Source organism: Callospermophilus lateralis, unplaced genomic scaffold, assembly GCF_048772815.1.
Source record: "Callospermophilus lateralis isolate mCalLat2 unplaced genomic scaffold, mCalLat2.hap1 Scaffold_45, whole genome shotgun sequence".
Taxonomy (NCBI): Eukaryota; Metazoa; Chordata; class Mammalia; order Rodentia; family Sciuridae; genus Callospermophilus; species Callospermophilus lateralis.
The window spans coordinates 1650711-1677341 of NW_027514398.1; the positions used below are offsets into that span (position 1 = coordinate 1650711).

General features: G+C 42.9%; 1 pseudogene; it reads left to right on the plus strand.

The window, feature by feature from the left end:
• LOC143388905 (kinetochore protein NDC80 homolog) overlaps positions 1–26631 on the plus strand; it is a 106795-nt pseudogene that overhangs the window by 1882 nt on the left and 78282 nt on the right.

Consider the following 26631-nt stretch of genomic DNA (forward strand, 5'->3'; position numbering starts at 1 on the left):
CTTTACTTACATGTTTGTTTCTACAGCAGCTTTCAATAATAATAAGCAACAAACACCTTAAAAGATTTTTAAAAAGTCAAAATAAACATCCTTTTTAGAGTTAAACAAGTTGAAGAAATTTTTGTTACACTCTAGCTAGCTTGAGCTAAATGCTATTTTAATTATTCTCTATCATAACTCGCAGTGTTTCAAATGAAAAGATAATTTGTAATGAGTAATACCATGAGGTCTGGTGTATGTGCATCTATCTACATTTTCCAAATTTGCTAATTTAAACACCAGTAAGTAGAAAGGGTTATTTTAAAAGTGATTACAGCTGGGCATGGTGCTGCTTGCTTGTTAATCCCAACAATTTGGGAGGCTGAAGCATGAGGATCCCAAGTTTGAGACTGCCATTTCAAGAAGGGGAGAAAGGACTGGATCTCAGTGGTAGAGTGCCTCTGGGTTAAAACCCTAATAAGTAACCCACCCCCTAAAGTGATGACATGAATGTATATTCTACTCAACTCAGAACTGCTATCGTACACACTGCTGTCACTTCCCAACTCTGTTCTCACATCAAACTGCTAAAATGATATTAGTGTTTAGATATCAACATTTCTAATGTGAATTCCCATTAAACACAGACAAGCACAACCTTACCTTCCAAGATTCTTGAATAATTGACAAAGGTGTCACTGTTACCGCTGTTGACTGGTGACGAGTCTTGCTTCCCCAATGTTGAAGAATAACACCAGAGAAGCATGCCGAGGCAAGGTCAGAGTAGAAATTATTAGTTTATTAAAGGACAGCAGAAAAGACTTCTCCCAGGGGAAGAAGGGGACCCAAGAGGTGGAATATGTGAAAGGGTGGTTATTTCCCCTTTTTACACTTCCAGTGATGGAACGTATGTTGGAAGGCCTGAGGGGTGGGACACACGTGGGTCAAAAAAGTAATCTGGGCAGGAAGGACTTCATTAACACTTCTTTGAGATGGGCTATCTTCAAATCTGCTGGGGCTGTTTATTAACATTTTTGGGGGATGGACTTTGGGCCTAGGGCTTTTCTGGGGACTTCATTAACATTCCATGAGTTTTACTGCATTTCTGGAAATTCATTCTCAACATGGCCTCCATTTTAGATCTTACTCGATATTAGACCTGATTTACCTGACTACACTGGCTACCTAAATTTAAATCTGGCTTCATCACTTGTCAGGGGCTAGAAGGAAGTTCTCCTTCTAAGAATAGCCTGACCTTTACAAGAAACAGCCTGTGGCCATCTATCTTCCTGAAACATCTTGAGGTTATCTCGCCTCTGGCAGTTTCACAACCTATGCCCAGCAACTGCCAATAGGAGAGCTTCCCTATCCCCAGCGTATAAATACCTCTGTGTGAACAATAAAAATTTGCAGCTTGATCAGAACTCCTGTCTTGATATCATCCCTCGTGTCTCTTGTCCCTTCATTCCTCCCGGCCTAGGTTCACCGCCCTCATTGATGTCCTGCCAATCGGGACATTTGGCGCCCAACATGGGGCTCGAGCCTTTGACTGAGGGGGAACGCCATCCTCCGGGGAGACTTGGCCAAGCGGAGCTCACGATCACCTCGGTAGACACCAGCAAGAGACAGATCCAGGAGGAGAGTGGGGACGACGCACGGTGAGTGACCCACCATGGGACAAGTAGTCTCGTCACATGATTTGTTTTTGTCAGGCCTCAAGGAGGCCGTCAAGAAACGGGGGGTGCGTGTTAAGAAAAAGGACTTAAAACTATTCTTTTCATACATAGGAGAATTGTGTCTGTGGTTTCCCCTTGAAGGGACCATTGATGGTAAAAGATGGCTTAGAGTAGGAGAATGTTTGAAAGATTATTATGAATCCTTTGGTGCCTGTTCCCACTTTTTCTTACTGGAACTTAATTAATGAAATTCTTAAAAGTTTACCCTTTGACATTGGTACCTTAAAACTTGTCAGGATTGGGGAGGAGGGTATGCAAAAGACCTCTCGTCCCTCTCATCCCCCTCGGCATGCCCTTCAGTTAGTATAGATATAGATCCTTCTCAGTCTCCCCAGGACCCTGGGAACCTTCCTGGTCCCGCTCAAAATCCCACCCTAATAAATAAGGCTTCAAAGGTTGCCAACCACCTTTATCCAGTTTTAAATCCTGGAGACATATTGACCCCTGGGGAGGAGGCTACCTTGGAGATGGAAGCAGCTCGCTACCATTCAGATGACCTGCCACCTCTCAGGACCCTATCACAGCCTATAGGACTTACACATCCACCTCTCTCCTATATCCCTCCTGCCTTTTGTGCTCCGGCCCTTCAGGGGCCTACTACCCCGTCCCCCGATATTTTTTCTCCACTTCCCTTACCTAACCTGACTCCCTTGTGAGAGTTTCTCCAACATAGATGGGAACAGATTAAACTTTTAAAAGAATTAAGATCCCTTGACTTTGAGCTCCGATAATTAGCCTTAGGCACGAAGTCTACACGATCTGGCCCAAGGCAGTCTAATACAAAATCTAAGCCACACCATAGGCCTGTTCTCGCCTTCCCAGTCACCCACAGTCAGACAGATAAGCATGCCCAGACTGAGGACAAGAATTTAGAGGAGGATCAAGAGGAGGAAGCGGGGGAAGGACAAGAGGAAGACCATGACTCAGAGGATGAGGAGCCCACCCTTAGGCAGGAAGGAACCCAGAGTGCCTACAAAAAATTAAGTCTGCGTTTTCTTGAAAAACTTAAAAAGGCTTGTGCTCACAATGGCCCCACTGCACCTTATACGTTGGCCTTATAGAATGCCATAGCGCACAATGGCTTACTCCTAATGATTGGAAATTATTAGCCCAAGCTACCCTCAGTGCTGGATTCTTCCTGTTATGGAATGCAGATTTCAAAGAGCACTGTCGGGAAACTGCTCAAAAAAAATCTAGCTAAGGCCTCCTCTAAATCCTGGACTTATGTTAAGCTAGTGGGCAATGCTCCTTTTGACACTAACCCTAAACAGGCACGGTTCCCTGCTGGACTTTTGTCGCAGATTCAGACGGCTGGCGTACATGCTTGGAGACGCCTCCCTCAAAAGGGCTTGGCTACCACTTCCCTGGCAAAAATTCGACAAGGGCCTGATGAGCCTCAGAGTGACTTTGTTGCACGGCTCAACCTAGCCCCAGAACGCCTGCTTAGACCAAGCGAAAGCAAAAGCACCTTTGTAAAACATCTTGCCTTTGAAAACGCCAACCCGGCATGTCAGTATGTTCTTCAGCCACATGAGGATAAAGGGGAACTTTCTGACTTTATTATACTCTGTGCTGGGGTGGGTGTAGCCCATGCCATGGGTCTCACCATAGGTGCCGCCTTTACCAAGGCCTTTTGCAATCCTGGCTCACATACTTGCTTTACTTGTAAACAACCTGGCCATTTTGCACGGGAGTGTCCAACAGGCAAACAGGGCCTAGGGCCAACATCTTCTCCAACAGGGGCTAAACTGCCCCCAGGCACCCTTTGCCCTAGATATGGTAAACGTCATCACTGGGCCAATGAGAGTAGATCTAAGACAAATGCCCTTGGACAAGGAGGGAAACTCCCTCCTTGCTTAATAATTCCAACCCCACCCTTGCTGGTGATTGCTGGCTTTGCATAACAGGTGCAATCATGCCTATGGCAGTTCCTTTTAATTCTAGCAAAAACAAAGATGATACATGCCAACCCGGACTTCCTTTTAAAGTACAGCCTATGGACACTTTTACATCATGTCTTTTAGGAGTGATGCAGAATAATACCTATGATATTGATGTTGGAGTTATTTCCTTTGGAAATTGCTCAACAGTACAAAATTACTCCTCACAAACCCCACCTCTTTGTCCCCCCAGTGGCACAGTTTTTATGTGTGGAGGAAACTCGGCCTTCCCCAGGCTTCCAGCGAATTGAACTGGTGGCTGTGTTCTTGTCTTATTACTCCCTGATATAACTATTGTACGAGGAGACAAACCTCTACCCATTCCTAGCCTAGACACCTTAGTCAAAAGACACAGGAGGGCAATACATGCCTTACCACTCCTTGCCAGCCTCGGAATAGCAACTGCTGTGGGCACAGGTACAGCTGGCTTAGGCACAGCTATACACTTTTACCATCGCCTGTCTCAACAATTTATAGATGATGTACAAACTCTATCAGGAACCATTAAAGATTTACAGGACCAAATAGACTCCCTGGCAGAAGTGGTCTTTCAAAACAGACGAGGCTTAGATTTGCTGACAGCTAACCAGGGAGGTATTTGCTTGGCCCTGGGGGAACAATGCTGATTTTATGCCAATAAATCAGGCATAGTACGCACTAAAATTAAGCAGCTTCAAGAAGATTTAGAAAAGAGATGAAGGGAACTATTTGAAAATCCCCTCTGGACCTGGATTATGGATTTCTACCCTACCTTCTTCCCCTATTGGGCCCTTTGTTGGGTTTACTTTTAATGGTGTCCATAGGACCCTGCATTAGAAACAGGCTGGTACAATTTATTAAAGAACAGATTAATATTTTAGCCTCTAAGCCCATATACAGGTCCACTATCATCATCTGGAGATGGAAGACCGTGCTGCCAACATTTAAAAGGATGTTCCACCCTTCTCACAGGCTTATTTCTTAAAGTTTACATCCTCACAGATCTCTCTTTCTTATATAAAAGTACAAATAACAGCTCTGACCAACCATTTTCTGCCCTTGCCATAAGGGTTAAATTATCCCTCCTCCCATGAACCCCTCCAGTTTGGGGATGATGCACCCATGGAGTGAGGACGTTAGGTCAAAATAACTGAGGGTGCAGGAAGGACTGCAGGAGGATGGATCCACAGATCCCAAAACCCAAGACTTCTGAGTGACATGGTCTGGTGCATGGTGGTTGGCATGCTTCTCCCTCAAAACCGTCTCCTCCATAAACATGTCAAGGCCACAAATTCTCCTAATGAGGATGCTCGCTTGGATCAGGAGATATTCTAAGGCCTCCTAGAGGAACAGAGCCTCTATCACCCCCTAAAAAACATGTCCAATAAGGTATGGTCAAATATTTTATGTAAGAAAGGGGGAAAATTCAGGGGCTAGAAGGAAGTTCTCCTTCTAAGAATAGCCTGACCTTTACAAGAAACAGCCTGCGGCCATCTATCTTCCTGAAACATCTTGAGGTTATCTCGCTCTGGAAGTTTCACAACCTACACCCAGCAACTGCCAATAGGAGAGCTTCCCTATTCCCAGCATATAAATACCTCTGTGTGAACAATAAAAATTTGCAGCTTTATCAGAACTCCTGTCTTGCTGTTATCCCTCGTGTCTCTTGTCCCTTCATTCCTCCCCACGTAGGATTGCCGCCCTCGTTGATGTCCTGCCAGTCGGGACAATCAATAACCAAGATCATGGCCTTTTTTATATGTCAGACAAATCAGAAAAAATAATTTTCCCGGAAAGAAGTTGTTTGTCATCCCTTTCTTGTTAAAATAAAGTAGATAATGGATATGTTCTTAATAGTATCTTCAAAGAACCAGAACAGTCCTTAAGGAAAATTTTTAGTTATCAAAGATATTCAGGGACACCAATTTAGTGTTTGGGGGCATTTAGTGTATGGGGTCCAGGATCTAGGCGTCAAACAATGCTTGGGTGGGACAGATCTGTATCATCAAGATTCATCCTGGTCACAAGAATTTTGATCTTATAATGGTTTAATTAAGCCCACTTTAAATGACCATTACTTTAAGACAAGATATTTAAAAGTTTTTATAGGAAACTCCACCCCTTGCCTCTAACTATGTAAGACAAAGTAGTAAGGGGTGCTTCAGAAGCATAAGCAAACTGTCTGAAAATTAGTGCTCATTTTTTCACACTACACATTAACTTAACATAAATTTAAAATTATAGTGAGTATACATAGACTACTATATATGCTAACAGTATGAGATGGCACATAAATCTCACCCCAATGAATCCAAAAATTTCAATCTTGTTAATATTTTACTTGTTATTACTGGCAGCTGAAGGGATCCATGGAAGGCTTATAGTAAAACCTGTGGGTAGACTGAGGCAGCCTGTAATTGACCTTGGTGTGTAATCCCTAGTTCAATCTAGCCTCTCTTTTTATTAGTTTAAATAAGGTTGTCCCAACACTAAGTATCCCAACACTAGTTTCCATCTTCATCTCCCTCTTGGATTTTCTTGTTTGAACTAGATCCTAGTACTTTTTTTTTTTTTAACCAACTCAAACTTGTTCACTAGCAGCAGGTGCAAGCACTCGAATGCATGCTGTCCTTCAACACAGCTGAAATTAAGTGAGACTGCAATGCATGTCATATATTGTCCTCCCTTTATTTCTCTTCTACATGTAAGTGAAAGTATCACACCCACTTTCACTTATGTGTGTATGCAGGTTCTGTTGTGTACAAACCTCACTGCTCAGTAGCAAAGTGGGCTTGATAAACATTCAACACCAAGGAGAGGAGCCTGGGTTCTGTGGTTGACAACCAACTGTTCCAGACTGGAATCCCCTGCTTCAAGGGTAATCAAACTTTCCTTTGCCTGAGGCAAGACTTGGGCTCCAGTATTTCACATTCCTTGGGCGAGTGACCCCACCCCTGGAGTACAAAGATAACTCTAAGCACACCTTTGCTCTCTCACACAGGGCCAAATGATAGTTTAGCGGTGGAAGTGAAAGGAAAGTGAGCACAACACTTGGAGTTACCAAGAGATCTTTATTGCAGCAGTGCAAAAGAGGAGGAGAGAGAAAGAGAGAAGAAAGAGAGAGCAAGAGAGAGTGAAGCAAGAGATTGAGACAGAGAGAACAAGAGACGGGGGGGGTGGCAGGAGGGAGTTTTTAAAGCCAAATTCTTTTTTTAAAAATTTTTATTGTTGGTTGTTCAAAACATTACATAGTTCTTGATATATCATATTTCACACTTTGATTCAAGTGGGATATGAACTCCCATTTTTACCCCTATACAGATTGCAGAATCACATCAGTTACACATCCATTGATTTACATATTGCCATACTAGTGTCTGTTTATTCTGCTGCCTTTCCTATCCTCTACTATCCCCACTACCCCTCCCCTCCTCTCTTCTCTCTCTACCCCCTCTACTGTAATTCATTTCTCCCCCTTGTATTTTTTTCCCTTTCCCCTCACTTCCTCTTGTATGTAATTTTGTATACCCCTGAGGGTCTCCTTCCATTTCCATGCAATTTCCCTTCTCTCTCCCTTTCCCTTCCACCTCTCATCCTTGTTTAATGTTAATCTTCCTCTCATGCTCTTCCTTCTTACTCTGTTCTTACTTACTCTCCTTATATCAAAGAAGACATTGGCATTTGTTTTTAAGGGATTGGCTAGCTTCACTTAGCATAATCTGCTCTAATGCCATCCATTTCCCTGCAAATTCTATAATTTTGTCATTTTGTAATGCAGAATAATACTCCATTGTGTATAAATGCCACATTTTTTTAAATCCATTCTTCTATTGAAGGGCATCTAGGTTGGTTCCACAGTCTTGCTATTGTGAATTGTGCTGCTATGAGCATGGATGTAGCAGTTTCCCTTAGTATGCTCTTTTTAGGTCTTTAGGGAAAAGACTGAGAAGGGGAATAGCTGGGTCAAATGGTGGTTCCATTCCAAGCTTTCCAAGAAATCTCCATACTGCTTTCCAAAATGGCTGCACCAATTTGCAGTCCCACCAGCAATGTACAAGTGAACCCTTTTCCCAACATCCTCACAAGCACTTGTTGTTTGACTTCCTAATAGCTGCCAATCTTACTGGAGTGAGATGGTATCTTAGGGTGGTTTTGATTTGCATTTATCTGACTGCTAGAGATGGTGAGCATTTTTTCATGTACTTGTTGATTGATTGTATGTCCTCCTCTGAGAAATGTCAGTTCAGGTCCTTGACCCATTTGTTGATTGGGTTATTTGTTATTTTATTGTCTAATTTTTTGAGTTCTTTGTATACTCTGGATATTAGTGCTCTGTCTTAAGTGTGAGGAATAAAGATTTGTTCCCAGGATGTAGGCTCCCTATTTACCACTCTTATTGTTTCTTTTGCTGAGAAAAAACTTTTTAGTTTGAGTAAGTCCTATTTGTTGATTATAGTTATTAACACTTGTGCTATGGGTGTCCTATTGAGGAATTTGGAGCCCGACCCCACAGTAAGTACATCGTAGTCAACTTTTTCTTCTATTTCAGGCGCTGTGTCTCTGATTTGATATCAAGTTCCTTGATCCACTTTGAGTTAACTTTTGTGCATGGAGAGAGAAAGGGATTCAGTTTCATTTTGTTGCATATGGATTTCCAGTTTTCCCAGCACCATTTGTTGAAGATGCTATCCTTCCTCCATTGCATGCTTTTAGCCCCTTTATCAAATATAAGATAGTTGTAGTTTTGTGGATTGTTTTCTGTGTCCTCTATTCTGTACCATTGGTCCACCCGCCTGTTTTGGTACCAGTACCATGCTATTTTTGTTACTATTGCTCTGTAGTATACTTTGAAGTCTGGTATCGCTATACCACCTGATTCACACTTCCTGCTTAGCATTGTTTTTGCTATTCTGGGTCTTTCATTTTTCCATATGAATTTCATGATTGCTTTCTCTATTTCTACAAGAAAAAATGCTATTGGGATTTTGACTGGCATTGCATTAAACCTATAGAGAACTTTTGGTAATATCGCCATTTTGATGATGTTAGTTCTGCCTATCCATGAACAGGGTATATTTTTCCATCTTCTAAGATCTTCTTCTATTTCTCTCTTTAGGGTTCTGTAGTTTTTATTGTATAAGTCTTTCATCTCTTTTGTTAGGTTGATTCCCAGGTATTTTATTTTATTTATTTATTTATTTTTTTTTTGAGGATATTGTGAATGGAGTGTTTGTCCTCATTTCCATTTCAGAGGATTTGTCACTGATATACAGGAATGCCTTTTATTTATGCGTGTTGATTTTATATCCTGCCACTTTGCTGAATTCATTAATTAGCTCTAATAGTTTCTTTGTAGACCCTGTTGGGTCTACTAGGTATAGAATCATGTCAACTGCAAATAGTGATAATTTGAGTTCTTCATTTCCTATTTTTATGCCTTTAATTTTTTTTGTCTGTCTAATTGCTCTGGCCAGTGATTCGAGAACTATGTTGAACAGAAGTGGTGAGAGAGGGCATCCCTGTCTTGTTCCAGATTTTAGAGGGAATGCCTTCAGTTTTTCTCCATTCAGAATGATGCTAGCCTGAGGCTTAGCATAGATTGCTTTTACAATATTGAGGTATGTTCCTGTTATCCCTAGTTTTTCTAGAGTTTTGAACATAAAGGGATGCTATCTTTGTTGAATGCTTTTTATGCATCTATCGAGATGATCATATGGTTCTTATCTTTAAGCCTATTGATGTGGTGAATAACATTTATTGATATCCGTATATTGAACCAGCCTTGCATCCCAGGGATAAATCCTACCTGATGATGGTGCACAATTTTTTTTGATATGTTTTCGTATCCGATTCACCAGAATTTTATTGAGGATTTTTGCATCTAGGTTCATTAGAGATATTGGTCTGTAGTTTTCTTTCTTTGAAGTGTCTTTGTCTGGTTTAGGAATCAGGGTGATGTTGGCCTCGTAGAATGAATTTGGAAGTTCTCCCTCTCTTTCTATTTCCTGAAATAGCTTAAAAAGTATTGGTATTAGTTCCTCTTTAATGGTTTTGTAAAACTCTGCTGTATACCCATCCGGTCCTGGGCTTTTCTTAGTTGGTAGTCTTTTGAAGGTTTCTTCTATTTCCTCAATTGATATTGGTCTGTTTAGGTTGTCAATATCCTCCTGACTTAATCTGGGCAGATCATATGACTTAGGAAATTTATCGATGCCTTCACTATCTTCTATTTTAATGGAGTATAAGGATTCAAAATAATTTCTGATTATCTTCTGTATTTCTGAAGTGTCTGTTGTGATGTTGCCTTTTTTCATCCCGTATGCTAGTAATTTGATTTCTCTCTATTCTTCTCTTTTTTAGCATGACTAAGGGTCTGTCGATTTTATTTATTTTTTCAAAGAAACAACTTTTAGTTTTGTCAATTTTTTCAATTGTTTCTTTTGTTTTGATTTCATTAATTTCAGCTCTGATTTTAATTATTTCTTGCCTTCTACTTCTTTTGCTGTTGTTTTGCTCTTCTTTTTCTAGGATTTTGAGATGAAGTATTAGATCATTTATTTGTTGGTTTTTTTCTTTTTTTAAGGAATGAACTCCAAACAATGAATTTTCCTCTTAGAACTGCTTTGAATGTGTCCCATAGATTCCGATATGTTGTGTCTGTGTTTTCATTTATTTCTAAGAATTTTTAAATTTCCTCCATGATGTCTTCTATAACCCATTGATCATTCAGTAACCTATTGTTCATTCTCCAAATGATGCATGATTTTTCCTTACTTCTTTCATCGTTGATTTTCAGTTTCATTCCATTATGATCAGATAAAATGCATGGTATTATCTATACTCTTTTATATTGTCTAAGAGTTGCCCTGTGACATAATATATGATCTATTTTTTAGAAGGATCCATGTGCTGCTGAGAAAAAAGTGTAACTGTTTGATGTTGGGTGGTATATTCTATATATGTCTATTATGTCTAGGTTATTAATTGTGTTATTGAGTTCTATAGTTTCCTTATTCAACCTTTGTGTGGAAGATCTGTCCAGTGGTGAGACAGGTGTGTTGAAATCTCCCATGATTATTGTATGGTCGTCTATTAGACTCTTGAACTTGAGAAGAGTTTGTTTGATGAACATAGCTGCACCATTGTTTGGGGCATATATATTTAAGATTGTTATGTCTTGTTGGTGTATGGTTCCCTTGAGCAGTATGTAGTGTCCCTCTTTATTCTTTTTGATTACCTTTGGCTTGAAATCTATTTTATTTGATATGAGTATGGACACTCCTGCTTTTTTCCAAAGTCCATATGAGTGATATGATTTTTCCCAACCTTTCACCTTCAGTCAATGTATGTCTTTTTCTATCAAATGCATCTCCTGAAGGCAGCATATTGTTGGGTCTTGTTTGGTGATCCATTCTACTAGCCTGTGTCTCTTAATTGGTGAGTTTAAGCCATTAACATTTAGGGTTATTATTATTATTAATATAATTAATAACATTAGGGTTATTATTATTATTAATATTATTAATAACATTTAGGGTTATTATTGAGATATGTGTTGTTCTTTCAGCCATATTTGTTTATTTATGTTACTAAACATGGTTTGTTTTCCTCTTTGATTATCCCCCCCCCCCCTTTACTGTACTACCTCCCGCTGTTGGTTTTCATTGATATTTTCCATTTCCTCTTCCTGTAATATTTTGCTCAGGATGTTTTGAAGAGATGGTTTTCTAGCTGCAAATTCTTTTAACTTTTTTTTATCATGGAAGGTTTTAATTTCATCTTCCATCCTGAAGCTTAATTTCGCTAGATACACAATTCTTGGTTGAAACCCATTTTCTTTCAGTGTTTGAAATATGTTATTCCAGGATCTTCGAGCTTTCAAAGTCTGTGTTGAAAGATCAGCTCTTATCCTGATTGGTTTACCCCTAAATGTAATCTGCTTCATTTCTTTTGTAGCTTTTAAAGTTCTCTCCTTATTCTGTATGTTGGGCATCTTCATTATAATGTGTCTAGGTGTGGATCTCTTATGATTTTGCACATTTTGGCCTCCTGTAGGCTTCTAGGATTTGGGATTCTGTCTCATTCTTCAAGTCTGGGAAGTTTTCTCGTATTATTTCATTGAATAGATTGCTCATTTTTTTTTGGTTTGGACCTCTGTACCTTCCTGTATCCCAATGACTCTTAAGTTTGGTCTCTTTATGTTATCCCATATTTCTTGGATGTTCTGCTCATGGTTTCTTAACAGTCTTGCTGAGCTGTCTATGTTCTTTTCAAGTTGAAATACTTTGTCTTCATTGTCTGATGTTCTATCTTCTAAGTGTTCTACTCTGCTGGTAGTATTCTCAATTGAGTTTTTAAGTTGGTTTATTGCTTCCTGCATTTCTAGGATTTCTGTTTGTTTGTTTTTTATAACCTCTATCTCCCAGTATAATTGATCTTTTGCTTCTTGAATTTGTTTATGTAATTCATTGTCGAAGTGGTCGAAGTGGTCTTTCATTGTCTGATTTTGCTATCTAATGTCTTCCTTGAGACTCCAGATCATCTGAAGCATGTATATCCTGAATTCTTTATCTGATATTCCATCTGCTGCAGATATTACCTCTTCTAAAGTTCAGTTGACCTGCATTGCTTGTGGTCCTTTCTTTCCTTGTCTTTTCATACTGTTCGTGTTTCTTTCTGTTGGTGAAACTGTTGTGTTATTGATTTTTCCCCCTATATATTTATATTGCTCTTGTATTGTTGCAAAGTCTCCCTCACAGGCACGGGCGGTGGCTGTGCCCCTCCTCCAATTGGGGCAATGTGCCTATCATGCCGGCAGGCCGCTGGGCCTGTTCTTTTGGTGGTCGCAGGTCCGCCTACCTTGCAGGCACGGGCGGCAGCTCTTCCCCTCTGCAGGCCGCTGGGCCTGTTCTGCCTGTGGGTCACAGGTCCGCCTACCTTGTAGGCGCAAGCAGCGGCTCTGCCCCTCCACAGGCTGCTGGGCCTGTTCTGTCTGTCGGTTGCAGGTCTGTCTACCTAGTAGTCGCTGGTGGCAGCTCTGCCCCTCCCCCAACCGGGGCGATGGCAGGCCACTGGGCCTGTTCTGCCGGTGGGTCGCAGGTCCGCCTATCTTGCAGGCGCATGGGGCGGCTCTGCCCCTCCGCTGGTTGCTGGGCCTGTTCTGCTGGTGGGTCGCAGGTCTGCCTACCTTGCAGGCATGGGGGTGGCTCTGCCCCTCCGTGGGTTTCTGGGCCTGTTCTGCTGGTGTGTCGCAGGTCCCCCTAACTTGCATGCCCGCGGCGGCTCTGCCCCTTTGTCAACCGGGGAGATGTGTCTTGCAGGCCGCTGGGCCTGTTCTGTCGGTGGTCACAGTTCTGCCTACCTTGCAGGCGTGTGGGGCAGCTGTGCCCCTCCACGGGTTTCTGGGCCTGACCTGCCGGTGGGTTGCAGGTCCGCCTACCTTGCAGGCATGGGCAGTGGCTCTGCCCCTCCATGGGCCACTGGACCTGTTCTGTCTGTCTGTTGCAGTTCTGTCTACCTAGCAGTCGCTGGTGGCGGCTCTGCCCCTCTCCCAACCTGATCGATGGCGGACCTCTAGGCCTGTTCTGCCGGTGGGTCGCAGGTCCACCTACCTTGCAGTCGCGTGGGGCAGCTCTGCCCCTCAATGGGTTGCTGGGCCTGACCTTTTTAAAGTCAAATTCTAATGAGGTCTCTGGGTCTGCAAGCTGCCTTGTTGGCTGGCAGTGACTGGATTACACAGTAGTTGCTAAGGGTGTCTTCTGCCTTCAGGAAGATGGGGCAGGGGTGAGATGTGGGTTTCTGTTGCACCAGATGGGTGGAGATCGAGTGTTTAGACTTGATGTAAACAGGTGATAAAGGACAAGACGCGGGGAGGGTGTGAGTGCATGTGTTATCCTGCAGCTAACATTCGTTGAGCCTTCTCTACAGACAATTTGGTTCAGCCTGTCCTGAACCTAACATTCCTCCCATTTGTTTTCTAAGTGACATGGGGAAATCATAAAATCCTCTGGCTACATCCTGCTTAATGGTGGGCAGTATGGGACCTAGGAGGGGAAGTGGAAAAAATGTTCAGAGACAGATCTGGGAACACCAGGCAGCCAGAAATAACACCCAGTGGCTATAAACAGTTATTTTGGCAGGGGTAAAGTCCATAAAAGTTCCTTGAAACCACAAGTCATCAATGGCATCAAATCAGTCCTGGGAAGAGGAGATTCTTGGTATCAGCCATTGGTCCTGTCATAGGGACTCTAGGAAGTATCAGAGGTAGCTTGGTTGAATCCAGTAATGTTAAAGGTGACAGCCCAATTTCAGCCAGTGGAAGGGCAATCACCTTGTCCCATAAACTGAGAGTGGGTGGTGTAATCCTGGTGCCATATCGCTTGGATGTTAAAGCACCATTGTGGTTGGGATAGAAACTTGAAAGAAATTTAATGATTAGTAAAAGAAGAACAGGATTGGTGAGAAATTTTGAGTTTGGTGGGCGTGGTGGAAGTCCATGACTGGATATTTGCAAGAGGTGCCTTTTGCAAGTGGGAGACATGGTACCAGGGTAAATGTCTAAAAGCTTGGTCACCACTGGGGTAGTAAGTATGACTGTATGGGGTCCCATCCAGCGAGGTTGCAATGACTGAGAATGCAGTTCCTTAAGTAAGACTGAGTCACCCAGTAGAAGAGGGTCCAATTCAATTTGTGGTTCTGCTGGGATTGAGGCAATGACTGTTGCAGGAAGGCACTGATCTGTTTGTTTCCTGAGAAGTGGGTGCTGGACCTTTCTCTGACGGAGTGGAGGTGGGATGTCTGAACCTGGGAATGATCTGCTTGATGAGGATGGAGGTGACGGTGTCAGCAGTTTCTCTGGATGTAGGGAAATCTTCTACTAACCTGAAAAAGTATAAACCAAAGTAAGTAGATAGTGAAGCTTTTTGTGACTAGGCATGTGAGTGAAGCTGTTCTGCCAGTCTTCCTCTGGCTGTTGGCTCCTCATCTGATGTGTGGGTAGTTTAGGTTTGATGCTTCCTTGTGGGAATGCTCTAGATCAGACAGACCAAGCAGAGTGAACCTGACAGAGATCAGATCTCATTTCTAGGAAGTGAAAGAGAGGTTGTAAAATCTGGAAAAGAGGTTATGAAGGGTGTTGGGGGGGGCATAACACTCTGGAGCTAGTGTGATGCTCAAATTTGGGACCCCCCCAAAACCATCAGAGACCCAAAATTGATGCAAGCAGCAAAGAGGTGTTTATTGCAAGCTAGCTTAGTCCTCCGTGCGCACACACAGCAACTGGTGATGCTAAGAGGCCCCGAGCCCAGGGTTTGCAGCAGTTTTATACATTCTTTGGAGAAGGCATGGACCCCCACATACATCATAGCATCTTTTATCAAATCATCACACATTGCAGGAAAATCAAATAACAACTCTAAAACATAATTAGTACATTCACTGGTGGGAACAAGTTGGGTAGAAGTGATTGGTTACAAATATTCATTTGAACTAATTGGTTTAAGCCCAAAGGGGTATTCATGCTGAATTACATGGTTTCCCAACACCATAAACTACTGGGAGGGTCATCTGGCATCCCAGGTATTTCCCTGTCTCATGCTGATTTGTGGATGCTAGGGGGTTACTATGGGTCTCCACTTAGCCTGACTGAGTCAGGGACACCTGGTGCAGCAGATCTCTCCTGTTATTTATAGATAAACCACTTACCAGGGTGGGAATTTCCTAGGAGTGCTCTGTGGGTCTTTAGAAGGACAAAGGTCATGTCCCTTCCCTGGACAGGCTTTGCTCTGAGGTAGAGGCTGGGTTTTCACTAGAAGAGTTGGTCATGAGTTGTAGGTCTCTGTCTTGGGCATCAGGGGCTGGTAGTCTCAAAGAAGTAGTTGATTGACTGGCTGGTTGGTGAATTTGTGTATCTGATCTTGCAGGAATTTCTGTAGACAATTTAACATACAGAGTTCTCTTAGGAGAAACATAAAGAGGACTAATAGGGGTCCTGTGAGGGGGAGGAGCCAAGGCCACACTTGAACATTCCCCGTGGAGCCTGTTGGCCTAGTTGCTGTCTCCTCTTTTCTAGCCGTTCCTGTCCTTCATTACTCCCAGGAATGACTGTGTTTTAGCTTAACTGTTTTTGGTAGGTGTTTAAGATCAAGATGGTCAAAATTGACTTTGTTTCTATCATTAAGAGTAGCTGAGTTCCCATAGGGGTCACTCGTGGAAGAACTTGAAAGCAGCTTCTTAGTTCTGCTAGTAATATCTGTGCTATGATGGGTCCAGGTCTTGCTTGACCATGTGGTTTTCCTTGGAAGCATCAAGGACATCTCCTGTCTCAAATGACCCTCCTATTCACAGCAAGTTAACTGATTGGCTTTTCATTTTCCAGTTGTCTCACTAATCTCCTTGATCAAGAGGTTATGTGGCCCAGAGTTGCAAAGTTCTTTAGAGAAGTTCCGTGTTCCCTAGATTCAGACTGACTCAGAGGGCAAGAGTCAAATATTGGTTTTCTTGGCCATTTTAATTTATCTTTAAGTCTTGATCTTAAAGATCCAGCAAAGTCAGTTTCACCTTAAATTAAGAGTACTGGATTTTAGCTGAAGTCAGGGCTACTTTGGAGTCATTCTGATATGTAGTAAGATGGTAGGCAGAAACTTATCTCAGGGAAGGCAAGGCTCTTTATAAATCTTAGGTAAAGTGTTCTAGTATTAAAGTTTATCTTTGTTTCTTAAATATCATTTTATAAAGTTTACATATATTGTTGCTTGATGATACATGAATACTGGCTAACAATATATGATGTTACATTTAAATTCTACCCAGTGTATTGTACTGCATATTTATCTTATTGATAACAGGCCCAGTTATAGAAAATTAAATGATATAAATAACTCTCCAATATGTTATTCTTATAAGTCTAAAATTACCATGCAACTTTAGTTTGGAGAACACCAGCTTGATATACTGTTTGGTTTTGTTGTTGTTTTTGTTTGACTTTCTATCTTAAAGACTTATATACCTGGAATACATGAACACATTTAATATACAAAAAAAGAGTAATACTACCACAATTACTATTGATGGTTTTATATTAATCAAGTTTAGCTCTTAAAGAAATAACATACTACAATATTGCAAAATAACAGTTGTTGTTTAACCACAGTTGTATAATGCTTAATTCATTCAAAATTACTTGCTCAAAAAACTTTCATATATAATCAACTTACACAGACCTTCTTTATCACTTACTGAATTCTATATAGCTAACATAAACAGACCTTTTTTATCACTTGCTTAAACGCTCTCATTTACTTAATCACATACACTCTTATCCCAAAACACATTTTCCTTCCATTAAATCCATACTTAGAACCTTCTAATTTCTCTTTCCCATCTGTTAACTTCTTCTTTATTCACACTTTAAAAAAAATCTTTGTAAATTTCTGAACTTAGGCAAATGATTCCATTTTAATAAGTAATATTTTGTTATTTGAAGTACACAATTAATCCCATTTGTTTACAATTTCATGAAAACCTAAAAATGTTTAAGTGTATAAAAGTATACTGTTGTAGTGATGGACAAGGCAAGGTACCTAAGATAGCACTGAAGATGGGGAAACAGTTTTATTTGGTTGCATCCAGATTCAGAGGGCACCTAACAGGAAGACCTTCCAGGAATTGGACAGAGGCATGGAAAAAGCCTGTTCCAAAGAACTCGCACACCCTGCTGCATCTAATTTCAGAGCAAGTCCCAGACACATCCTCAGCAGCCCCACCAGGAACCAAGGGAACCAGCCGTGAGCACCGAAGGGAGAAGGACCAGAGGCCAGGAACGGCGCAGGCCTGCACGGGTATTGGAAGCTCATCCCACCACATCCCAGCAGTGTGACTTTGGGCAGGGTGCTGCACCTCTCTGTGCAGCCTGAGCATGGAAATGCACAAGTTAAGTGCCTGGTACACAGCAAAGTGGTGCTGCCATGGCCATCAGTGCCAAACCCGCCGCCCTGGGAAACTGAGGTTGGCCCCAGGATCTCTTCCCGAATTCCAGGACTGACTAGCCAGGGGGAATGGCCCATAGCACCTGGTGCCTCGCCCTGCACCGGGTCCCCAAATGGCAGGGACTGGGCAGCGCTGCTGCAGCCTCGGGGCATGTTGGGCTGCCTCCGAAGATGCAGGCTACCCACCACCCACCCAATCCACTCCCTTTGTGGCCTTGGTCTCTGCCGCTCTCAAACTCCTCAGCCCCCACCAGACACTACTGCAGCCTGCTGCTCACGTATTGGCCGCTCACATATTGGGCCACCACCACCAGTACCCATGAGACTTCGCTCCTCTCTGCACTCCCCACACTCACCCCAGGGACAGTGGAATGGTCTGGGTCACTGAGCCCGAGCCCCAGGTCAGGACTAGCCATTATCAGGTCCTTTTATCCATATCCCCTTCCTGGAATCCTCTCCTCCAACCCTCGTGACCTGGAAGGATTAAAACCCAGGTGATGTCATGCTTTGTTGGGGCCCTCCAAATACCCCCAGAGACCCAGATCAATGTGAGCAGCAAAGTGGCGTTTATTGTGAGCTAGCTCGGTCCTCCATGTATAGCAACTGGGAGCGCTGAGAGGCCCCAGCCCATGGGCCTCCAGCAGTTTATACACTCTTTGGGGAACGCAGTCACCCCACATCCATCACAGCATCTCTTAAAAATCATCACACACCATGGAAAATCCAACAACATCAGATTAAGTAGCGGGAAAGAATATGGAAAGTGTTCTTGGTTTGTTCAAGGGGTTGATGCAATTAAAAAATGATTGGTTAAACCATGAGGGTGTGGCAAGGGGATCATGTGCCCAGCTGCAGGGTTTCTAGTTTAGATATTGGCCACCACACCTAGGTGGGAGTATCTGGAATTTCAGATATTTCAATATCTTGGCCTATCTTCAGTGATCACCATCTGTGGCTTTTTTAGATCTGTTTCCACAGAGCTTTTCTGTGGTATTTTCCTGATTTTAGGACTATAGTAGGTCAAAGGTTAAGTTTCAGAGGAAAATGAGGTCACAAGTAGACTGAAGTTGCTTAGGTCTTTCAGTGAATCTGCAAATTAATACAAATCTGGAAATCTGTATGAAGATTAAAAAAAAAAAAACTAGAAATGAATACTGGGCCTATCCTGTGCCTGAGGGCTTAGGAGATCCTAGTTTGGAGCCCTGCTCTCTCCTTTACTATTTATTCAGGATCACTTTACAAAAGCACTCTTTCTTGAGGCTTTGACTCTCATCATCTTAACACAGTAACCCCAGGTGTTTTCTGTGACCCTGGCAGAAAAAAAACAGGAATGCTGAGGGAGTATCCTGAGACTGAGGGGAAGGGGCCCAAGTGCATTCAATTAATTGTTTTCCTTGATGATTTAATGGTTCTTTTTTTTCCTTTGTTTTTTGCAGTGTTAAATTATAGAAAAAATACCAAAAATTGAAAAGCAAATGTGTTCATGAAGCCAGAATTAGACAGGCAGTCAGTACAGATAGATAACTTGAGTCAGGCAAGATCAAGAAGACTAATTTTGAGTGATTCCAACCATTTGGAGACTGTCACATATGGGAATAATTGTAACTCTCTCAGAGTTTTGACCCTTATCAAAAACCTCACACCTCCACCTGTAACCAAGGTAATCTGTCCCATAAATTACCCCTCTTTACAGGAAGCTTTAAGGTGGTTCATTTGTCTTTGGCTCTCTGCACTGCCCTTCCCCCTTCAGCCTACCTGGGATCCACCTTTGGGCCACCCTGCCAAGATTTCTTGGCCTAGTTCTGGGCCTAGTCAAGGATTCAGGAAGGAGAAAAATAAGAAGAAAAGGCAGGAGAACAAAGGAAGCCTAGAACCCCAATAAAGGACAGAAATACTCAATTCTTTGGACACCAGTGTTATCGTTGATTACCAGTGACACGTCCTTGCTTCTCCAGTGTTGAAGTATAACACCAGAGAAGCACGTCAATGCAAGGTCAGAGTGGAAAATAGAAGTTTATTAAAGGACAGCAGAAAAGACTTCTTCCGGAGGAAGAAGGGGACCCAAGAGGTGGTATCCGTGGAAGGGCCATGTCTTCCCCTTTTTATAGCTAAGGTCTTTTTTTAGCTTTCCTGCATTTCTGTCAGTGTTTCTGTCCTTTGTTCTGTTATCTTTCAGTGATGGAATATAGGTTGGAAGGCCTGAAGAGTAGGGCACACATGGGCCAAAGGTAGCCTTGTGAATCCAGCAAAAATAGCTGACCCGATTCCCTATAAGAGTGGAGGAATGTAAGAAAAAAGTTCTCACATCTGTTCAGAATTAACCTCTGAACTATTTAACCAAACATTGGCATATCCTGTCCTTGGATAAGGTATATCCAGCAAAGAGATGAGAAAATTGGGAGGCTATTCTTTTAAATTACATTAGGAGGGGTCTTGTTTCTGCTGCAGAGCTCAGAGGGTTCCGTCTGAGAAATCACATCACCATCAGCACACTCAAAGAAAGAATTGAGTTCTTTCTTCTGACTGGGAGTTCAGGAATTCACAGGGATAGATAGATGATATATATATATACAGATATATAGATAGATATATGATATATAGATATAAGGATATATAGATAGATTGGTAGATATGTAGATAGATTAAGAGATATATAGAGAGATTGATATATAGATATAGATATAGATACAGATATAGATATAGATAAAGCAAGAGGTATTTAAAAATAAAGTGCATGCATAGCAGGCTGTCTGACCTGAGCCAGGGCTATAGCAAGGATGATTATGGAATAATAAATGTTTTGTGCCACCATCACACAGAGGTTTCTAATAGTTCTTCTGCAGGGACATGACCTCTTATTTTTCCAGAGACCCTGTGTGAAGAATTCCAGAGCTGTTGAGGACATCCAAGGACATGCTGCCTGTCCCAGCCCCCACTTTGAGTGCAGAATTTCTTCTTTCTTGGCAGGATGGGGCAGAAAGAATTCTAAACATATAAAGCTGGCCAGCAAGCATCCACTGGCAGATCAGAGTCGTTGCAAGGCCACCAGGACTTGGACAGAACGGTTGGGATCCAGGCTTTGGAAGCTGCCAATGGACCCACCTTTTTTCCTATTCCTCTTCTGACCACCAATAGATAGGCCCAGGTTCTATGTCCCTTTCCATGACACAGGTAGGCCCTCTTCCAGTCCCACCCAGGCTGCATGGGAGGTGTCATGAACACTAGAGAGAGTTAGAAGTCTTTCATGAGTGCCTTCTGTCACCCCAATACTGTCCTCTTCTCTTTGTTCCTCAATTTTCACATGGGTTAAAGGAGCTGGATAAGATGATCTTCAAGGCCCTATCAACTCTGCACAGAATAGTGTTTGTTCCTAAGTTTCCCTGGATTTTTTTCTTGACCTAGATTTTTTTCAAGAAGCAACTTTTCCTTCTTCTCCCAGGGAAATCTTAGCCACATGTTTCTGAACTTTTCCACACCACCTTCTCAGGACTCATTTCACTGAATCTTTGTTTGTTTTCTTAAGTTCCTGGTGGCCAGAGCTGGTAAGGTCTTGCTGGCCTGCTCCCTGGGAGACACTGATCTTATATTCCCATGTAACTTTTTCCGTGGAGCGGGGAAGAAAAAGGTGCCCCCTCTCTTTGAGCTTTGGCTCAGTCTGGGGCCCCAGGCTGGGCTCTTTCATTCAGGTTTGTTAATTTATTAAATTTTCAAAGCATCTCAGAGCCACAGAGGAGTCAGTTCAGATGAGGAAACTGAGGCTCAGTAACCATGGCTTGTGCAATCTCCCAGATTAAGAAAATGTGAAGCTGGGAATCCAACTGCATCTATTTGGCCCTAAAACCTGATTTTATCTTTTGCATCATGTAACCTCCTGGCTTTTTCTTGGAGAAGATTCCTGGGTCAAGGACAGGGTGGCCAAATAGCAGAGAAGACAGAGCACATCACGTTGCTCTGAAGACAAAAATACATCCCAGGTAAACAGGGAAGAGAAAAGGAGACACTCAAGTCTCAGAAACTGGCAATAATCCACTTGAAGCCAAGGCTCCTGGCATGTGACATCACACCCAGTCTGCTTCCCACCCAGCTTTGTCAATCTGACTCTTTAGAGAGGACTTTGTACCATATTCTACAAGAGCCCAAATGGCAGAGTGCAATGTGCCATCAGTTCCATCACAGAGGAGTTGTGGGAATTTGGATAAGTTCCTCCCATGCTCAGAAACCTTGTTTAATTTTCATGAGTATTGAGTGTGAGACTGTGCACCTATCTCAACAGATTATGGTGGGCAGCAAAACTGAACAGACTTTTCTGACTCAGATATAAAAACATATTATCATCTTTCACTCACAGCACCCACACATCTCAAGCATCACCTGTAGCAATACCTGACAGAAACTTTTGTATCTCTAGATGTCACCAACTTTGAACAGTCCTTTAAAGCTTCATGAGTATTTCCATCCTTTCTAGTCTGAAATTCACCCAATAGACCTCTAAGTAGGCAGTACTGCTCCTGTCCATGGCTGTAGTTCACAGATTTAGAAACTAAGGCCCACCATTTATGGTTCCCAGCTTGTTGAAGTGTTGACATGGAGTTGGAGCCCTCTGTCAACACTTCTCTATCTTCTTGTCATTTTGAGAGAGCAGGCTAGTAAGGGCATCTCTACAGCCATCTGTGGTTCAGATGTGCCCAAGACCCTCCTGGGCCCTGTGTCCCTCCACAATGGCCACATGCCTGAGTTCAAAGCCAGCCTCAGGTCAGGACTGAGCATGGAGGTTAGTCCACAAGTCAGCCCTCCTGAGACCACCCACGTCCTGAGGGCTGATGGTCTTCTTTTCTTTTTTTTTTCTTTTTTTGTGTGTACTGGGGACTGAACCCAGGGATGCTTCACCCCTAAGCCCCATCCCCAGCCCTTTTTTGTATTTTATTTAGAGTCAGGGTCTTGCTGAGTTGCTCAGGGCCTCATTAATTTGCTGAGGCTGGCCTCCAACTTTTGAACTTCCTGCCTCAGCCTCCCAAGCTGCTGGGATGACAGAATGTGCCACCATACCCAGCTCTGAGGATGCATGGACACCTATAAATGTACCATGACCTCAAGTTGAATGGGACTCACTCCCAGAGCACTAGCCTATATAGCATTTTCCACTAAAGCTCACTCCCCAGGTTCCCTTCAGTCCCAGCTGGGCACAGTCCGAGGGGGCATGACTGCTGGAAAACTGCCTGCAGAACTGGATGATTTAGAATTTGTTCTTCATGGTCATAGGATGCTGGCTTATTTTTGTGTCTTCAATTCCATTTTGAAACCAAGGTGGTTCAGACTTCTTTATAAACAGCCAGTCATGAATTCAACTTCATTAAGGTCAATTAATCCTAGATTCATTATAAATTTGCCCAGAGGAAGTTGTTAGACTTTCCCCTTTGATTGGAATTTGGGCTTTAAAGATGCTTTCAGGAGTGAAATGGAAATTTCTCTTTTCTCAGAGGGGACCTACCTTGTCAGTGATTGCCATTAACCCTGTGTGTTCCTCAGTGGGTGATACACCAACCTTAGAGCAGACTGTCAGGCCTCTAGCTGAGCTCCCTGTCACCCCCAAAACTGAGCAGATCAGCTAATGCCACACTGAATCAGAGGTGGAGGAAGTCTGATGCAGTGGCAGAATCTCATTCCAGCAGGGCACAGTGGTGCTCATCTGTCATCCATGTGGCTCAGGAGGCTGAGGCAGGAGGATGGCAAACAATTTGGAGGCAAGCCTCTATACCTTAGTAAGACAGTGACTCAAAATAAAAACACCAAAAAGAGCGAGGGATACAGAACAATGGTAGAGCATCCCTGGGTTCCCTCCCTAGGACCACAATCAATGAGGAAACCTGCCGCTGAATTTGGTTTACTAATACTAGATTTTTGTGAGAAATTTTGTGTCTATGTTCACGGGGATATTGACCTGGGTTTTTGTTTTGTTTTCTTTTTCCTTGTAGAATCATTACCTGATGCTATTACCAGGATGATGCTGGCTTCATGGGAACATATTAGAAAACACTTCTTATTTATTTATTTATTTATTTGGTTGGTAAGAGTTCGAGATGCATTTGGTTTCATTCTTTGTTTTGGCCTTGCTAAGTGGCTGAGGCTGGCATCCACCTTGCCATCCTTCTGCCTCAGCCTCCTGAGTCTCAGGGATCACAAGTGTGCGACACCATGTTCAGCCTTTTGAATAAATTTTTTATAGATGACTTTGAATTATGTTTTCAAGACTGTAAAATGGGCTGGGGAAGTGGCTCAAGCGGTAGCATGCCTGCCTGGCATGTGTGCAGCCCGGGTTCAATCTTCAGCACCACATACAAACAAAGATGTTGTGTCCGCTGATAACTAAAAAATAAATATTAAAATTCTCTCTCTCACTCGCTCTAAAAAAACAAAAAATACTGTAAATTGGCAACCTTTCCTTTCTTGCCTCTCTAGACAGCCCTGGTCCTGGCAATTGCTCAGGATCTTGGGTGTAAGGTGCCTTTCTGCCCCATGGTGGGGAGCAAAGTTTACTCCATGGAGATCAAGAAGACAGAGGTGCTGATGGAGTACTTCCACAGGGCTATCGGTGAGTGTCACGTTGGAGTGACAGATGGCTGTTACTTCTCTGGTGCTTTGAATCCTTTAATCTTAAAAATGCTTCTGTGATGTGTTGATTGGACTGCTCATGTTCTTTTGTTGCTGTTGATAAGACAGACAAGAGCAGCCAGCCATCCCAGCAGCTTGAGAGGCTGAGGTAGGAGGATCACAAGTTGGAGGCCAGCCTCAGCAACTTAGTGATGCCCTGAGCAACTCAGTGAGACTCTGTTTCTAAATAAAATGTAAAAAGGGCTGGGTTTGGTGCTCAGTGTTCAAGGGCCCCTGGGTTCCATCTCTCGTACTCAAATAAATAATGAATAAATAAATAAAAAGGCTAAGAAGTCTACTTGGGGAGATTTTGATTTAATGCTGAAGGAAAGAAAATGCAATGGGTGGGTGCAGTATTTGGGAATGGGGAGATGTCGTGGGACCCTGTTTCACCCCCCACAGCCATCTGATTTCCTGGTGACTGGCACTGTGTCTTCCTGCAGTGCCTCTATGAGACACTGGCTCTGCCTCTTGATCTTCCCCAGCAGGTCCCTGTAAGCACTCAATTATGGGGCGCTCTCTCTCTCTCTCTCTCTCGACCATGACCACTGAGCCACCACCAGCCCCTGTGTGACACTAATGCTGAATTGAAGAGTTCTAATTCTGAACTGTATCCAGAAGCCAAGCTTTGTGTCACATTAAACTTAGGCTTTTTATTTTTATTTTTTGGTACTAGGAATTAAATCCAGAGGCACTTCAGCCCTGAGCGCCGTCCCCAGCTCTTTCTATATTTTATGTAGAGACAGGGTCTTGCTGAGTTGCCAAGGCTGGCCTCCAACTCTCGATCCTCCTGCCTCAGCCTCCTGAGGTGCTGGGATTATACGTGTGCACAATCACACACCTGGGTTATACGTTTAAACTCTTTCTCTCTATTGTTTTTTCTTCATTTCTCCTTTTCTTTTCCCTTTTCATTTCCTATTTTTTAGGGTCTCACTATGTTTCCCAGGCAGTCCTGTAACTCCTGGGTTCAAACCATCCTCTTGCCTCACTATGGCTGAGGCAGGAGGATAGCAAGTTGGAGGCCAGCCTCAGCAACTTAGCCAGACCCTGAGCAACTCAGTGAGATGCTGTCTCTAAATAAAATATAAAAAGGGCTGGGGATGGGGCTCAGAGGTTGAGGACCCTGGAATTCCATTCCTGGTACCAAAAAGAACCAAAAAATGTGACCAATAAGATATCACAACCTTTCAAATGCCTGAATATTATTATTTTTAAGAAATTAAATTAAAAAATAAACACCATTTTTCTGGGCTGAGACAGGGGCTCAGTGGCAGAGCACCCACCTAGCATGTGTGGGGCCCTGGGATCCATTCTCAGCACCACATAATTTTTTTTTAAAAAAAAAGGTATTGTGTCCATCTGCAACTAAAAAAAAATAATTACAAAAATTTTCTGTGAGACAAAAACTTGATAAAATGGCATTCACACAGATGCTTGTGTTTCAGTGTCCCAGTGGAAACTGAAATGCTTTAAAATTTGAAAAAGTATAGGTCACCAGGCACATTTGTTGGGGGTCACCCTTGGAATGTGGGAGTTGGGACACAGCAGGGGCTTTTGATGGCAGCTGGTGAGGAGAAATTTCTAGATTCTGCCACAGAATAAAAGGGCAGGCCGTGGCCTCCCCTCAGACAGGAACCTTCTGTCCCTGCACCTTTGAATTCCTACAGAGCTGTAGAGGGAGGGAGAGAAGTTCATCTGTTCCTGTCTGTGCCACTCCTTTAACGTGATAAAGGTCCCTGTCAAGGACTTAGAAACCAGACCCAGCAGATGAAACCCATGTCCTTTGTGCTGTCGTGGCCAGAGACAGAGCCTGCAGTCCCTCTCCTGGCCACCAGCTGGGCCCACTGTCCACCAGGCCTTCCCCTGTCTACTTGTCACCACTGAGAAACTTCTAGAAAAATATGAATGGCTGAGAGATAGGGATGCCTTTTTTACCCTCCTGGAGGAATTTCATGTCACTGTCCCCTCACAGTGAGTATGGGAAGGCATTCCATTTGGAGGAATTTCCTTTTTGCAGAATAGAAAAGGTTCTATTATAAAAAATCAAAGTAGGCTTAAAAGCCCAGAATTTCCCAAGCTTGACAGAGTTTTCTGGTACCTTCATGTTGTCTGGGAAATTTCTCTTTTTTTCTTCCAGGGATTGAACCCAGAGGCCCTCAAACCCTGAGCCCTATCCCAACCTTATTTTGCATTTTATTTAGAGACAGAATCTCCCTGAGTTGCTCAGGGCCTCAGTGTTGTGGAGGCTACCCTCTAACCCATGATCCTTCAGCCTCAGCCTCCGGAGCTGCTAGGACTCGAGGTGTTCGCACCTGCACCCGGCTTTGTTTGGGAAGTTTGTCTTGGGGTTCAGGAGCTGGGAAT